The sequence below is a fragment of the Apium graveolens genome, chromosome 10, assembly GCF_009905375.1.
Source record: "Apium graveolens cultivar Ventura chromosome 10, ASM990537v1, whole genome shotgun sequence".
NCBI lineage: Eukaryota > Viridiplantae > Streptophyta > Magnoliopsida > Apiales > Apiaceae > Apium > Apium graveolens.
Window position 1 is genome coordinate 117318147 of NC_133656.1, and position 16605 is coordinate 117334751.

The following is a 16605-nucleotide window of genomic DNA, read 5'->3' on the forward strand; positions in this document are numbered from 1 at the left end:
AGTTACAGATCAAGGTTGGTTGTACCATGATGTTAATACGGAATTTGAATCAGATTATTGGTTTATGTAATGGTACACGAATGATAGTCACTGCATGCAAAAAAAAATCTGTAGAATGTGAGATTATTTGCGGTTCCAATGTTGGATCAAAACACCTTATACCAAGAATTGACATGGTTCCAACCGACACCAAATGGCCATTTGAATTCAAAAGAACTCAATTTCCCTTGAAACTCTATTTTGCCATGACCATTAACAAAAGCCAAGGACAGTCCCTCGATACTGTTGGATTATATTTACCGAGATCAGTGTTCTTTCATGGTCAACTGTATGTAGCTGTTTCAAGAGTAACTTCTCCAGAAGGACTTCATATTCTGATATTAGATGATACTGGATGTTATTCAAACGTTACGTCTAATGTTGTATATGAGGAAGTAATCTATAATTTACCAAAGCTTGACAATATTTGATCTTATTTAAATTCAATTTTGGCTTTTCCTCCTCTATACAGATTATTTGTACACAAATTTAAAGTTTGATTTTACCTGATATAATCCATGTCCATATATGTTACTAATAACAACTTTTTTTTGTATGAAGTTACCTAAGCAGATGTAATAACTTACATCTTGATGTTGACATTTTGAACTTATCCATATATGGAATAATGTCAATCAGATATGTATTATACAGTCGTCTCCTGTTTCATCAAGAAGATTTGTATATATCCGTTTTTCCATTTTGAATGAAATTTCATTGTTCATCGTGATCAACAGTATCATTTGTGTATTCATATAACATAATTATTCAATTTTTTTGTAAATTTTAAGAGATATAATACCTATTTAATTTATAGTAGTTGGCAATCATTATAATTGTAACAAAAATCAATCATTTCTCTTATTACACTTTAAAATCTTTGTGTTGATGCACGTTCATATTACCTCAATTACTCATAATCAACATATATAAAACCATAATGTATTGAACACTTAATCCTTTGATATCCCACTATCACAAACCATGTCCGAGGGTGAGTATGAAAATCATGTTTGAACACTTAATCCTTCGATATCCCACTATCACATCAATGTTAATGCTATGTGTTTGAGTAGTACCAATTACATGTCACAATTGATAAGACATACAAAGATGGCTAACATATCATCTCTGATGTGTTTGTTTTATAGGAGTTACTTTCAGTTGTCTATCATCTCTTGATCATACAATAAGTGACTGGCAGGTTAAATTACGTGTGATTAGAGTTTGGCATACCTTTGGTAACATGGAAAATAGTACAGAAGGATTAAATTTGATTCTTCTTGACAGAAATGTAAGATCTAATTTATGAAAATATATTTATTGAAAAGCCAATTATTTACAGATTTTAGTCTTAGTTGTGACAATCTTACTATTTCAGAATGTATGATTGCATGCTTTTATCCCTTTGGAGTTACTAAGTGTATTTTCAAAAACCTTTGTCGAAGGGAATATACATGAAATAGTACACTTTCGATGCGTACGAGGTCTGAAAACAACAAGTGAAAATTCCCCACTGACTAAAATATACTTTTCACAGTCAGCTATAGTAAAACATGTCATCGGTGATGATTGGAGTGTTCCATTACAGAAGTATCATTTTGTGAGCTTGCAAAACTTTACTAATAATGTAGGAAATAATTATTCTCATGATGGTCTTGATGACTCTCCTCTTGCCACATCAGGTATGTCACCAATGTTATTTTCAAAATATCATTTAATTAAAGTAAATTGATATTTTCTTACACATATTTTTTTACGGACAACGAAATACATTTGTTATTAGTAAAAAACTTGGTATACATTTTTGTATTTTAGATATAATCGGAGTTGTGTACCAAGAGATCCACTCTACGACTGTACAGACGATTTATGGCGAATCCAAATGCCTGAATTTCTATGTTAGTGATGGCATGTCCAAATTTGAAGTTAAAATTTTGGGAGATTTAGCCAAAGAGGCGAATGAATTGTTTTACCATGATATTCAACAACCGATAGTTGTTATACTATCACTCTTTAGACAAGAAATAATTTCTGGTATTTATTTTGATGCTTCTATTGGTATATACACTTATTTATTGTCATTCAGGTTATAAGAAAATGATTATAATTAATACATACTTTATTTATACAGGACGTGCTTTCATCACAAACCTGCCTTTTTATGCAATTTATGTAAATCCTGACATTCCAGAGGGGGAAATAGTGAGGAATCGGTATACATACTACTATATTTATTTATACTAATTTATCTTTTGTTTATTTAATTATTTAATTTTCCTTATTATTATATTTTGTTATATGTAGGTATTTGCAATGTTGAATAGATGATTTCAACCTTTTGTTAAAGATCAACAGAATGATGAGTGACTATAATATATGTAGGTATTTATTTACAATAATAAATAATTTATTATTGTTGTTAGATATATTTGATAATGTCATGTGTAATATGATTTGTGTTTAGTTTTTAGATCTTAACTAACAGGACAAATCAGTACTTAACTACAAATCAACACTTATACTGAAGACATAACTTAAAATATCAGAACTTAAGTTATCAGAAGATATTTATCAGGAGATAATATCAGGACTTAAGATGACTTTCAGCTAAGGCCGGTGGCTGATTGAAAGGAAAGAAGATCGAGACTATGACATAAAGAAATATGCATGAAGAAGGAATTCTATGAAGAATAGAATACTTGGAATAAAAGATAACTAGTTGATATATTTTAGGAAGCAGAATTATATTCCATATCAATTGGAACATTATCTTGTAACTGTGTAGTATATAAACACAGGCATAGGGTTTACACTATAAGTGTTATCATTATCGAAGTTATTATTCATTGTAACCCTAGCAACTCTCATGATAATGTGTTCATCACTGAGAGAGGACAGTTCCATATTGTAATAGAGTTTATTGTGTTGAATAAAATATGTTTTCTGTTACTTGAGTTCTTATATTCGATTTGATTGTAGTAAACACTGTATTCAACCCCCTTCTACAGTGTGTGTGACCTAACAAGTGATATATCCTGATATCCTGATAATAAGAAGGCTGTGTTAAGACCCCTCATAGTTCCTTTATCTGTCAAACATGGCTTAATAACCTATGATTCAGTTAAATACACTGAACTATATCCTGATGTCCAACCATCCAAACCTCAACCATCCTCTACACAAACACCTCAAACTTCTCAACCTCAACCTTCAGCACATACTGTGAAGCCTTCATCTTCCAAACCAAAGAGGAAAAAGGTTGTGCCTCAGTCTTAACAGAAGAGGAGGAGAATGATTCTGAGAGATGAATCAGATACTGAGGAACAGGTTCCAATATCAGAACTTGTTGATGTAGAAGCTGAGAAGGTTTCTTCTTAGAAAGATACTGTAACTGGGAGTTCTAGTCCCCTCAAAAGGCTTAGAAAGTTAAATTATGATGATAAAGCTCCTACAGTGTCTCCATCGTTGAAGAAATTAAAGAAACAGAGAGCTCACAGGGACATAGTTGAGTCAGATTCAGAGGATGTAGTGGAAGCAGCTAAGGAAGGGGGTCAGGAATCTCTGATCTCAACAGAACCAATTGTTATTAAATCACTTCCTTCTGCACAACAAGAAACTGCTCAAGACAGAATACCTACACCTCCTATGTCACCTATAGTTGATCCAGTACATACTAAAGAACCAGGTACAAGTGCTGAAATTGATATTCATAACTTGATTGTGCCTGAGGTTTTGTACTTGGAAGCTCCACCAATTCAACTCACTCCACCAACAACATCAATTTTGGATGTTGATCAGAACCTGGCTGCAGATCAGAATTTAGAGGATGATGTTGAAGCCTCTATAGCCTCACATAATGCTATTTTATCAGAGGATGCTGATCCTGCAGGATCTACAAGTTCTGATACTTCCAATAAAGAAACTACTGGTGAAGCTGTTGCTAATTTCGATATTGATGCAGCTGGTCCATCAGGACATGCACCTCAACAAACAGTTAATAAAGCTGATCTAATCAAGAAGTTTGTTAAGGAAGCACCAGTACCTTGGAGTGAAACTCCTAGAGGAAAGGAGTGGACTAAGGAATGGAACACAATTAGTTTTGTTCCTTCTGAAAAGATTCTTGCTGAGCATCTGGCAAAAGCTGATGAAATGCTGATAAATGATGATTTCAAGGCACAACTGAGAGTTACTGCATTGAGTACTAGGCACCTTCAAGGTCAACACTCGACAACTCATGCCAAGGTGAATAAATTCAAGAAACTTTGATCCATCAAGATATGAATGTGAAACTTGAAAAGAACAGATTTTTCAAGCCAGCATTTGACAGAATTGCCTACATTGAGAAAACTCAGGAGATGCAACAAACTCAGATTGATGAAATTTTAAAGAATCAAGCTTCTCACCAAAATCAACTCAATGAGATCCAATCCTCAGTGGAATTGCTTGTCTCTCTCCTTTTACCTGCTGATGCCAAAAAGGGGGAGAAAGTGATTAAGTCCAAATGCAAATCTATTCAGACACTGAAGGGAAAGGATGATAGAAATGATGACCAGGGAAACTCCAACAAGGGTAGAGGTCAAGGTCAAGGCAAAGGATTTTCATCAAGTAAAGCTAGAATTATAAGTCAAGGAACAAGTTCTGATACTGGGAGAAGAATAAGTTCTAATACTGGTAAAAGGATAAGTTCTGGTGAATATTTGGAACTTGATGAAGAAATTTTAAAGGAGTTATTTCTTAAAGAAAATCCAGGAATGCACTTTGAGAGTCTAAAGGAAGAAGAAGCTAGACTCAAAGCAGAAGGTGTCAAGACAAAATCTAAAGCTTCTGTTGTTGAAAAGAAATTTCCTAAACCTAAGGGTATTATGATAAAGGAAAGAACAAATTATGAGGCGATCAAAGCCAAATCACAAGTGGAAATTGATCCAAGGTCCAAGGGCAAAGAAAAAGTTGATGAACCTGTAAAGGTTTATATGCCAGTCATGGATGAAGAAATAACTGATGATGAAGAAGATGCTAATCTTACTCTGATGCATAAGAAGATTTTTCAAACAACCTCTGACATGGCTCATGTTGTTCAGAGTCAAGATGTAGTAAGTTCTGATATGAAAGTGAAGCAAGCAACCTCTGACATAGCTCAAGTTGGCTTTGTACCAGAAGATAAAGAAAAGGAAACCTCTGACATTGCTTATGTTAAACCTTCAAAGATACTCCTACCATGATTCACCAAAGCTAAACAGGCTCAACCTTTGAAGACTGCAACAAGTGGTTTTGAAGCAAGAGTTGTTACAGGAAAGGAAGCAAGAGATAAATCTGGATTAGGTAGTTCTGATGAAAGAAGAGTACATAACACTACCAATGATCCAACTTCCTTAAGTGAACCAGGTGTTGAAGCAACTCCTGAAAGATTGAATCGACTTGAATCTGTACAAATGGTTTACCATACCTTTTTAAAAGAACATATCTTCTTATATTTTATGACAGATGGAAGGGTATACCATATTAGGCAGAATGCTATACCACTGAAGTATTTTGAGGAACTGGAACATGTTCTATTCCTACTTCAAGTGAAAGACAGATTAACAGATAGTGCTGCAGGTTATTTAAAGTCTCAAATTCAAAGACAGAAGAAGATTTATTCTGTAAAGTCTGACAGCACATATTGTCCCAAGTATAGATATCAAAAAGGTGATATTGTCGAAATGAAGCCTAACTCTGCTAAGATCATAACTACTTTTCTGGGTTATAAGGCTGTGGAATTCAATTTAGAGTCTGACAAGGCATATCTGATCAGACTAGATCAGGAGATAAGAAAAGCTAAGATAAATGATCTCAGAGCAGTTATTTTTCAAACTGGTGAATATACAGCTGAATTGATAAATGCTAAAAGGAGGATGGTCAATGAACTTGAATATGATAAGAGATGTTTGTTGAAGAACTATCTCTAAACAACTTCTGATATCAAAGAGATCAGAAGTTGAAGCCAAGTCAAAGATCTACAACTGCTTAAATTCTGAAGTGTATACAGACTGAAGCTGTTATCAGAAGTTAAATATGGTAAAGCTGAAAGGACTGTAAGTTGTAGTTATCTAGTCAAATTCTCATACATTTGTACTTAATGTTTTTGACATCATCAAATATCTGTTAAACCTGTATATTATGCTAATTTACAAGTTGGGGGAGATTGTTAGATATATTTGATAATGTCATGTGTAATATGATTTATGTTTAGTTTTCAGATCTTAACTAACAGGACAAATCAGTACTTAACTAGAAATCAGCACTTATACTGAAGACAGAACTTAAGATATCAGAACTTAAGTTATCAGAACTTAAGTTATCAGAAGATATTTATCAGGAGATAATATCAGGACTTAAAATGACTTTCAGATAAGGCATGCGGCTTATTGAAAGGAAAGAAGATTGAGACTAAGACAGAAAGAAATATACATGAAGAAGGGATTCTATGAAGAATAGAATACTTGGAAGAAAAGATAACTACTTGATATATTTTAGGAAGCAGAATTATATTCCATATCAATTAGAACATTATCTTGTAACTGTGTAGTATATAAACACAGGCATAGGGTTTACACTATAAGTGTTATCATTATCAAAGTTATTATTCATTGTAACCCTAGCAGCTCTCGTGATAATTTGTTCATCACTGAGAGAGGACAGTTCCATATTGTAACAGAGTTTATTATGTTGAATAAAATATGTTTTCTGTTACTTGAGTTCTTATATTCGATTTGATTGTAGTAAACAATGTATTCAACCCCCTTCTACAGTGTGTGTGACCTAACAATTGTAATCATGGAATCTATTGAAATTGTATTTGTTATTCTAAGTTTATTATGTCGAATTTTAATGTAATTTTTATTATCGTAAACAAGTAGCATGCTTACAGTTTCACAGATATATAACAGTTTAAGAAGACTAATAAAAGAACTATTTAAATATGACGGTAGCCTCATGATACATGTAGTCTGCATATTCAGGCCTTATCGTCGCACTTAAACCCAACCAGTCATTAGGTTCATGTTCATCAGTACCTTTGAGTCTACAAATCATTAGCATTAAATCAAATATAGCATATTAATTCACAAAATAATATCAAAGTTTAAGGCATCAAGCCATGAATATTCCTTCAAACAAAAATTCCAGGTGGTTTAATGACATGATTGTAATGTCTGTAGTTCTAAACTTCAACATTGAATACAACACCATCAACATTGTCTGAGAAATTAAAAATCAATATGTCCGCAACTTTTAGTTTGTTATCGCTGCTGAATATGTTCCATCCTGCTGAAAATCTCGGCACCCCATTAGAAAGGACAATGCCAACTTTCCAACTTTTTGTATTTCTGACCAATGTTACCTCATCACCAGCTTTGAACGCATGATGGAATGGATGGATTTCTTTAGGAATGTTGTACAGATGAAACAAATGTAATATTGGATTAAACTTATGCGAAGTTTCCAAATTAATGCGGAAAGAGTGTTTATTAGCATTTCACAAATTATTAGTTTTGTAAGTAATTTGAGATTGTACCACTCCGTGTGAGCTATTATCCACATTTGATGGCTTCATAATTGATATAAATTGAACAGAAGCACCTTCTTCAATTTCAGCTTCCATATCCACTAAGCAATTTCTTATTTGATCATGGAATTTATAATTTCATCATATAACCATCAAAACATATTATAAACATGTTTATAAAAAATATAACAAATAAGACATGGTTTTAGGCGGTTCTTGCCATTAGTCATAAATCTCTCAATATCGTCGCTATCAACAATTTCAAGTGTAAAATGTCCTGCTCCTGTATGATATAAAGTGACCTTATCATAAGGTTGTATATAGTTTTTCCTTATTAAAGGCATTAGTCCAACAAGTCTCTCATCACTTCTGGTGTAAGTTCCTGTGTAAATCTCGCCATTTTTCAAACTAAAGGTTACTGTTCTTGGGATATTAGTGCCAAACCTTTGTGCAAGTGAAGAAGGAATTGCCTATAAAATTAACAAGCTGTCTATATCAATTTATAATTCACTCTAAGATGTAAACCCTTAACCAAATTGTGATTTACTTATAGGAGCACCGGTTATCAAGATACCTCTTTTACATTGATAAGTAAACTGAAATCTGCTGTCTGATTGTTCACTTATCAATGATAATCATTTAATTGAAGTACTGAAACAAATATATGACATATGTAATGAAAAACATTACATGTAAATAGAATATCGTGATAATTTATGGAGATCTGTGCACCTATATTTGAGTACATTGGAATTGAACTCGACATTGTTTGTTATCTGTAGTTTATGATAGTGAACAATCGATTAGGCTACTAATTATAAGTTCATATTGGATCTAATACTTCAATGAAGAATAATACGATGAAGAGTTCATGTCAGTCAAAACACAACTTCTACTACATGTTTCATTCAATATAGTCTGTAAATCAATGTATATAGATCAGAAGAAACGAAATTGCATACCTGTTTATGTCTGATGTTGGTTTTTGATTATTCTTCTTGATTCAAAATCTCACATCTCCTCAGCAATTCACTCTATTGTTTCTGCTCTCTAACAATTTGTGTTTTTCCCCTTTTTAGCCAAGTATCCACTATATATTTTTTTGTAATTAATAATTGGGTTTTACTTATTTTGATTTTAGGTGATTATATAATTCAGGATTCGTTATTAAATAATAAAATTATTTTATATTCAAGTCACGAATTAGTTTTGTATGATAATTGATAACAGATGTTATTTAAAAAATATATTTAAAACATAACTATTTAACTACATAATATATGCAATTCAAGAATAAAATTCGCAAGGATCTATTTTTTTCAACGATAATTTTTTAAATATGACACCATCTAGCATATTATAGTTTTACTAGCTTGATATAATTATATTGAAAATATAATTTAGAAACCGTGTTATGGTTATTTTGAGAAGGACCGAATTGTATTACTATATGTAAATAGACCTGGCAAAATTGTTCTGGATCTGAACAACCAAGCCGAAATTCATGAAACCGAAATCCGATCCGAGATTTGAATCATATAATCTGATAATTATCCAAAAACCAATTTAAACTGATCCGAAAAATACCTGAACCGAATATCACCTGAAATAAGCAAAAGCTATACTTTAAACAATTTTATGGGTATGATAACATACTTATTTAATCATATTTTTTGTAAAAGTACATTAAATTATATTAAAAATACTAAATTAAAAAATATATATATTTTTAAAATCTCAAAAATTGAAAAAATAAATAAGTTAGCATCTGAAAATATCTGAACCGAATTTAATCCCAACAGAATTTTTTCCGATCTTAATCCAATTTTTCCCGATTTTAATCCGAACTAGACCCTTTCCGAATCACATCCAATCTGATCTGAAATTTCTTCAAATATATCATAATCCGAATATAGACCCGATCCAAACTTGATCCGATCTGAAACCGAACTGATTATCTGTAATGATACAATAGATATTTTAATTTTCATTTAACTTTCTAATTAAAAAATTAAAAAAATATTGGAAAACCATATTTGAATTATTGAGTATCTCTAATGTCAATATATTATCTATATAATATTGTATTACCTTATATAATTACAATATCTGTATTTATATAATTGTACTTGCCTTTATATTATTTTATTCAATACCTACTTTATAACAATTGTTTTAGTTACTAATTGTAATATCTCATTATTTGTAATGATACGACATATAATTTAAATTTAGTATATGGTCTTCAATACTTTTCCATATATTCAAGTGAAAAATAATTTAACTACGTATAACATGACTAATCCGGTGATGCCTATTTATTGATATAATTATCAATTGTTATTATAGTTCAGAATTTTAAAAATGTTTGTATATGAATGCTAACGTTTTTCGGAATTTTAATTAATATTTGTCCCTTTTGTTATTTTTTGTATAAAATATTAAAAATTTAAGAGATATATGCTTTCTAAGTGTAAAGTTCCACTTTGTTAATGATAAAATTACATTTTTTCGTTAATTATATGATCACATACCCTTGAATTTGTAGATTTTGTTATTTTTATATACGTTTTTGAGAAAATTTTAACGAATTTGGTTGTTATACTTGGTTATCACATATCAATGTATATGTCAATGTGATTTTTTTTTCACTAAGATACTTTATATTTTCAACAAATATACGTGTGACCGTAATTTTCTAATAATGATACAAAATAAAGTATGTGAATAAATAAACTGAAAAAAAAAAGAATTTACTTTCAAATATTAATTACAACTACACATTTATATTTAATCATAAATAAATAATTGATCTAACATTGAAATTTATTTTGAGAGTACTGCTTTATACTATAGTAATATATATTCAATTAAAATATAATATTATTGAAATATACTGTATATTTTTTTTGAGAATAACTATACAGTATGTTTGTCCTAACAATAAAATAATAAAGTTACATAACCCTGTTATATTGCCCCGTTTGGTTGTAACCCCGTTTTATCCCCAAATCCTTTCTTTCACACTGCAAGCCAGATACCTAGAGCCTGTCACTGTTCAAACCCGGATTCCAAGGCAATGGAGGTAAGTCATGTACATGCATTACTAATCTCTGTCATTTCCATACTTATATGGACATATTTCCGTTGTTTTGTTCGATTCAGTATTATATTGATGTTCTTAGATGACATCCAACTATTAATCGAATTTTGATTGTTATAGTTGTTTCTTAATCTATTGAGATATAACATCAGTTGTTATAAAGCAGTATTTACAATGTAAAAGAAATCAATATATCAATAATCAATTTGAACATCAGTTGTTATAATTAAATACATATAATGTAGTTTAAAATAAATCAATGTGTACCATAGTATCATCAAGTACAGTGTAATGAAGAGTGTTTTGTTGTTTTTGGTATTTGTATAAAGATGTAGCTATAGATCATGTTACATATTTGACATTACCTAGAATTTAGTTTATGTTATTTCGGAAGATTTTATCTGATATAAGTTAGTGGAGTAATGCATAAAGGGTCATTATAAGCTTTTCCAATTTTTATTTTTTTGTACACGGTCTTGCTGGATTGAGTATAAGTTTTTGCCGAAACCCGTTGAATCTAACAAAAGGGTTGTATTAAAATACAATGTACTTGATTGATTACCAAATATTGGCTTAAATCTCCAAAGATTGGTACCTTTGATTAAGTACACTTTGTCATTGTTAACATATACTTTGTTAATTTGACAAATTACATATCAATTGTCGTACTCTGTTTGGTAGCTACTCCTGCTAAACTCATATATAGATAAGCTCTGTTTGTTGTTGTCCTTTCTTAACATGTTCAGTTGTAAACTTTGAATATCAGGCACAAGCACATTCTTCATTCTTCTTTCGTTTATGTGGCAATGATTTTGCAAAAACAGATATGGTTGGTTGCTTTTAACATTTATCAAAATTCTGTAATTATACAACTATTTTACTTTTTTAATTTTAGTAAGATATTTTTGTTGGTGCTTAATTTAAACTTAACAAGATTTGTTGCGTAGAAATTACCCTCGCATTTTGTGAAACGTTGTGGAGATCATGTGCCCGAATATATTACCGTACAACTGCCCAATAAATACTAGTACTACTGTCGTTTCAATAAAGAAGGAAAGAAGTTTGAAAATATTGGTTTGTTTTTCCAAGATTTCAAAACCAATGAAGGAGTTTATGCACTGGTGTACTATAGGGGTTCCGGGATATTCACCATTTTGATACTTGACCATAATGGTATGGAGATTGATTATCCATCCAAAAAAAAAGTTGCTTCTGGCCCCTGTTTATTTAGAAGGTATGTTTGTAGGCTATATGCAATGTACCTATTACACTATCTTATAATGTTAAGATAATAAATATATGGTCTAACATCTCCCATTACAAAAACAGACAATAATGATGAAATTGGGAAGAAGTTTATGATTCATACTGATGAGAGAGTTTTACTTGCTGCTGAGATTGTAAGACTTAAGCTTTGGTTAATTAAATTCAATAATCTGACAGATTATAATCTAAAGTTCCACTTGACAATTATATTCCATTTTTTTATGTGCAACAGGAAGTTCCTTCAGAGTTTATTCAACAGTTTTGACATATGTTGAAAAGGAAGAATTTTCTCACACTTCGTAACGGAAATAAGTATGAGTTTATTTTCTCAGCATCGAGTAAAAAATTTATAAATCTCAGAGCAGTCATCAATAAGAAATATTTGAAAGCTGGTGATACTCTTCTCTTCCAACTGACTTCCAATAATGAGTTTGATGTTTCCATTTTCTCTAGAAAAAGAGTTGAAAGGACCTTCCCTATATCAATAGGCACTGATGGTTTGTTTCTCCACCTCTTTTCTAAATTGTTTTTTCATATCAAGCATTCCAATTTAATATTTACATTGTATTAATATATTGTGCAGACCTTGTCATTTAAACAATTCATCAGAATTACAACAATCGGGTATTCGATGTTGTGCTCATACGATTCTCATGGAGTGGTACAAAATTACTTTACATTTTTTCACATACTGTTTGTTCAAACTAGGGGAGTTCAATTGATATGTTATTTTCCATGTTAAATAGTATATTCCACCATGGATAATTCTGGAGGATCAAGAATGGGTGAATGTGAACAAGGTTCGTCTGATAATGAATAGACGCAGTTGGAAGGTCAGAGTGGTGTGTATACATTCCAAGCCTCGATTTTCTGGTGGATGGGATAAGTTTGTGAACGAAAGCAAACTCTCAGTGCATGATAAACTAAGATTTGAAATGATCCAAGAAGATGATGTTGTTTCATTCAATGTTTCTGTTATTTGAATGTAATATGTTTGTTTGACGATATTTCTCCTGATGAAATACTGTATTTTTATGTTGAAACATTATAACATCAACTTTTTTTAACATGAAAGATTCGTCTATATGATCCTCTTTTGTTAAAAATAGTTATTGAAACATGTGATATGTGAGATCTACCAGAACAAATTGATCCGTAATTCTCACATAATTTAGAATATTTATTATCTACGTTTCTAAAAGCCATTCAATGGATAGTGTAATACTTATATTCCCTTTTAACAATATTTTTGATTTCTGGTAAATTGGTTCTATAGACTATACAACGAATTTTGGACACCTTAGTAAACATCATTGTAATCTAAATTGTTCCAACAGTTTTAGTTATTTAAAGCTCCTAAAATATTTGTAATAGACACATCTCCTCAACTCTCTAATTTTATGTCTTAGTTCTTCAAAACTCTACAGCTATTTGCACCAGAAACATCTTTTGAACTATTTTCTTTATATACTACTTGCAAGAATCAGTTTATAATATCTGATTTAATCAATTTACCACCACAAACCATTATCTGTTGTTTTACACATTTAAGGAGAATAGAACATGTTAAGCGTGTATGGCAATATCCTCCTAATTGTTGGGTGAAGATCAATGTGCATAGTGAGTTTATTCAGAATGTTCCTCAAGGGGACAATAGAAATGGTATTGGTGTTGTACTAAGAGACGCAGGAGGTCATCTTCTCAGATTGACTTATGGCACAATTCCAGGCCTTACAAATCTGAATAGTGTATTATGGGCTATTCTACTAGGCATGCGTCGTGCATTCCAGGGTTCTTACTAACGTGTTATCATTGAAACTGACAATATACAAGCATATTGTAAATGCAAATATTACAAAAAAGAAGGAATTACACCACATACTAGACAGACTTTCAGGCTTATTCTTTCGAGGCTTAATGATAATAGTATATGTTATGAACTTAATTTGGTTCACCCTCATAGGAATGCAATTGCGCTTCGGTTGAAAACCCTTGGCAGAGAGGATTCGCATAACCTTCGCACATTTGATAGGCCTGTTGCAGATATACAGAATTTCCCAAACATGGATTTAGGTATTGGGCCAGAGCAAGCAAGATTTCAAGATATTAAAATCAATGATCCATAACCAGCAAACGATGGTCCAGGTTTTGCAAGTATAGAAATCTTTCAATCCATGTAATTTGATGTATACAGTTCATGTAAGGAAAACATATGTGTAAATAGAATAAACTGCAGAAATGGTTGTGTAATGTATATATATCATTTAAAGCATCTACAGTAAACATAACATGATAGTAATCCAACATAAACAATCATTCATGTTTAAATATTTTGCATAAAAGCGTTTATTACACTTCTCCAACTATAACTATTATAATATACCATCACAGGAAATCGACTGCAACATAATTTATATATTTCGAGCATAATCATTTAATAGTATGCGAAGCTTTGCACTTTCTTCAATCAACATATCAACACGATCATTCAAATTATTAAGATGTTCTTTCCACCCATCTCCAAACTTTTGAAATGCACTTATCATTTCTTCCGTGTTCTGTTTGAAGTTCTTCTCATGACCAAGTAGAGACGTAGACGTATCACCCAGGAATCTGAGTGAATTCCCCGTATAAGAATGTGGAATTTCAGTACTACTTTGTGAAGACTCTCCATATTTTTTCCTTGATCCATTCTTCAGATTATCTTCTAATTCGCTATAAAATATTGAAACTAATGGTATAGGATTTGTATAATAAAGCAATGTAAATCATTAAATCAGATACATATTTACATCTTACTTGAATTGTTCCTCAAGGCCAACAGAACGAGCAAACGATTCAGACTACCTGTTTTCCATTGTAGCATACATCTCTGAGTAGAAAACTTTTGCTTCTTCCATACCATTATTGAGTTCTACGCACTTTATAGCCATATTATGCAAGTCTTGCTCCGCTACATTCTTTATGCCTGACCATCTCTTCCTCTTTTCTCTTCGTGAAGTCATTTTATAATTTTTAGAATACATCAAAATGTAAATAAACACCCAAGAATATATATATGTATGAGTATGTCCAGCATGTTTGGGGCAGTTTTCTTTAGTTTCTAATAACTTATTGATAGTTATTAAACAATTACCTAAATTTAGAATAACTGATTGGTAGTTATTAATTTCTCTTAGTTTATCTGATTTTAACAGTCATGTTACTCGAAGGTGCCGATTATCTCATCACGTTGACAAGTTGCAATAAAGCATGCTTACCAAATAACATGTTTAGAGTTGTAAAACATTATATTTTTATTCAATCAAATTACCCACATTAGGCCAAACTTAATATTGTTGCCGATTTAAAATCTTAAGGATTAAAATGTGTACAGTCCATATGTTTAGATCCCTTTGTAAAAATAGTTAACCGTGAAGAATGTAGTACGTTGCTTCCAAATAATGAGTTTACATTGTCGTTAAACACATAAAGCATAGTTATGTCTATAATATTTTGTTAACGTTATTGTATTGCGCTTTAGTATAACTATATAAACATTAAACCAAATCGCGTCTCTTTTTTATTTCGAAATTATATAATGTTTATTTTATTTAAGAATTTACGGATTTTTTTAGTATATTCTCATCTTGACGCCATGTACGTGTTAACCAACTGTACTGAAATGCATACTTTCAGAATGGATTTTATGAAGTACATCTTGAATAGTATGAGCACACAATTGCGTACAAAGTTTTTAGTTATTAATATTATATATTTCCAATTCTAGCAACAACATATTTCGTTGTTTCCGATGAACGTTTATTACTCAATTTTGTATACTTACTGGAAAAAGATATTACCATTTTTAGCGTGGGATCGTAATATTAATTATTTCTATTTAAAAAATACATATACATATAAATTTTATTTTTAATTTTGAAATATTATCTACATTATGGTGTAATTATAAAGTACAATTTAATATATATTCTAATTTGAATATACCTAAACCCTTAAACTTAAAACTTATTATATCTATGTAAGTACATCTAAATAACTAATAATTCAGTATTCATCTGACCGAATCTTTTTTTTACAAAATCCATGATTTATACGTCGGATTTTCGTTATTTATACGTCGGCTTCTCAGAGCTTTATACATCAGTTTTTTGATTTTTTACGTCAGTTTATATCCAACGTATATTTGCCTTTTTATGTCGCCATTTTACCCGACATAAAACTCCTCATACTTTATATGTCGCCCCTCTATACGTCGCCATTTAGCCGACTTATATGACCTATTTAAACGACGTATAAGGTCATTTTTGTACTAGTGCTTCTATCATCATACTTCTCTACTCAACAATCTGAGCAGCAATGAATAAGTTTCCACCCATGGAAAAGAGGCATGCTTTGGCGTATGCTAATATACCATTATAGCATGTATAGATAACATTTGATTAATATGTCTTATAACTTAGCTTTATTTTTTTGCAGAATTAAGAAATTAGAAGTTGAAGAGGTTGCAATAACACAAAATAATAAATTTCTACTGACTGAGAAGAGGACTTCTCTAGCGTATGCTATCATGCAGCTGTATATAAGTTTGTTTGTCGCTTTTGCAGAACTAAGAAACCAGTATGTGAAAGTGTTGAAACAAGCAGGAGTT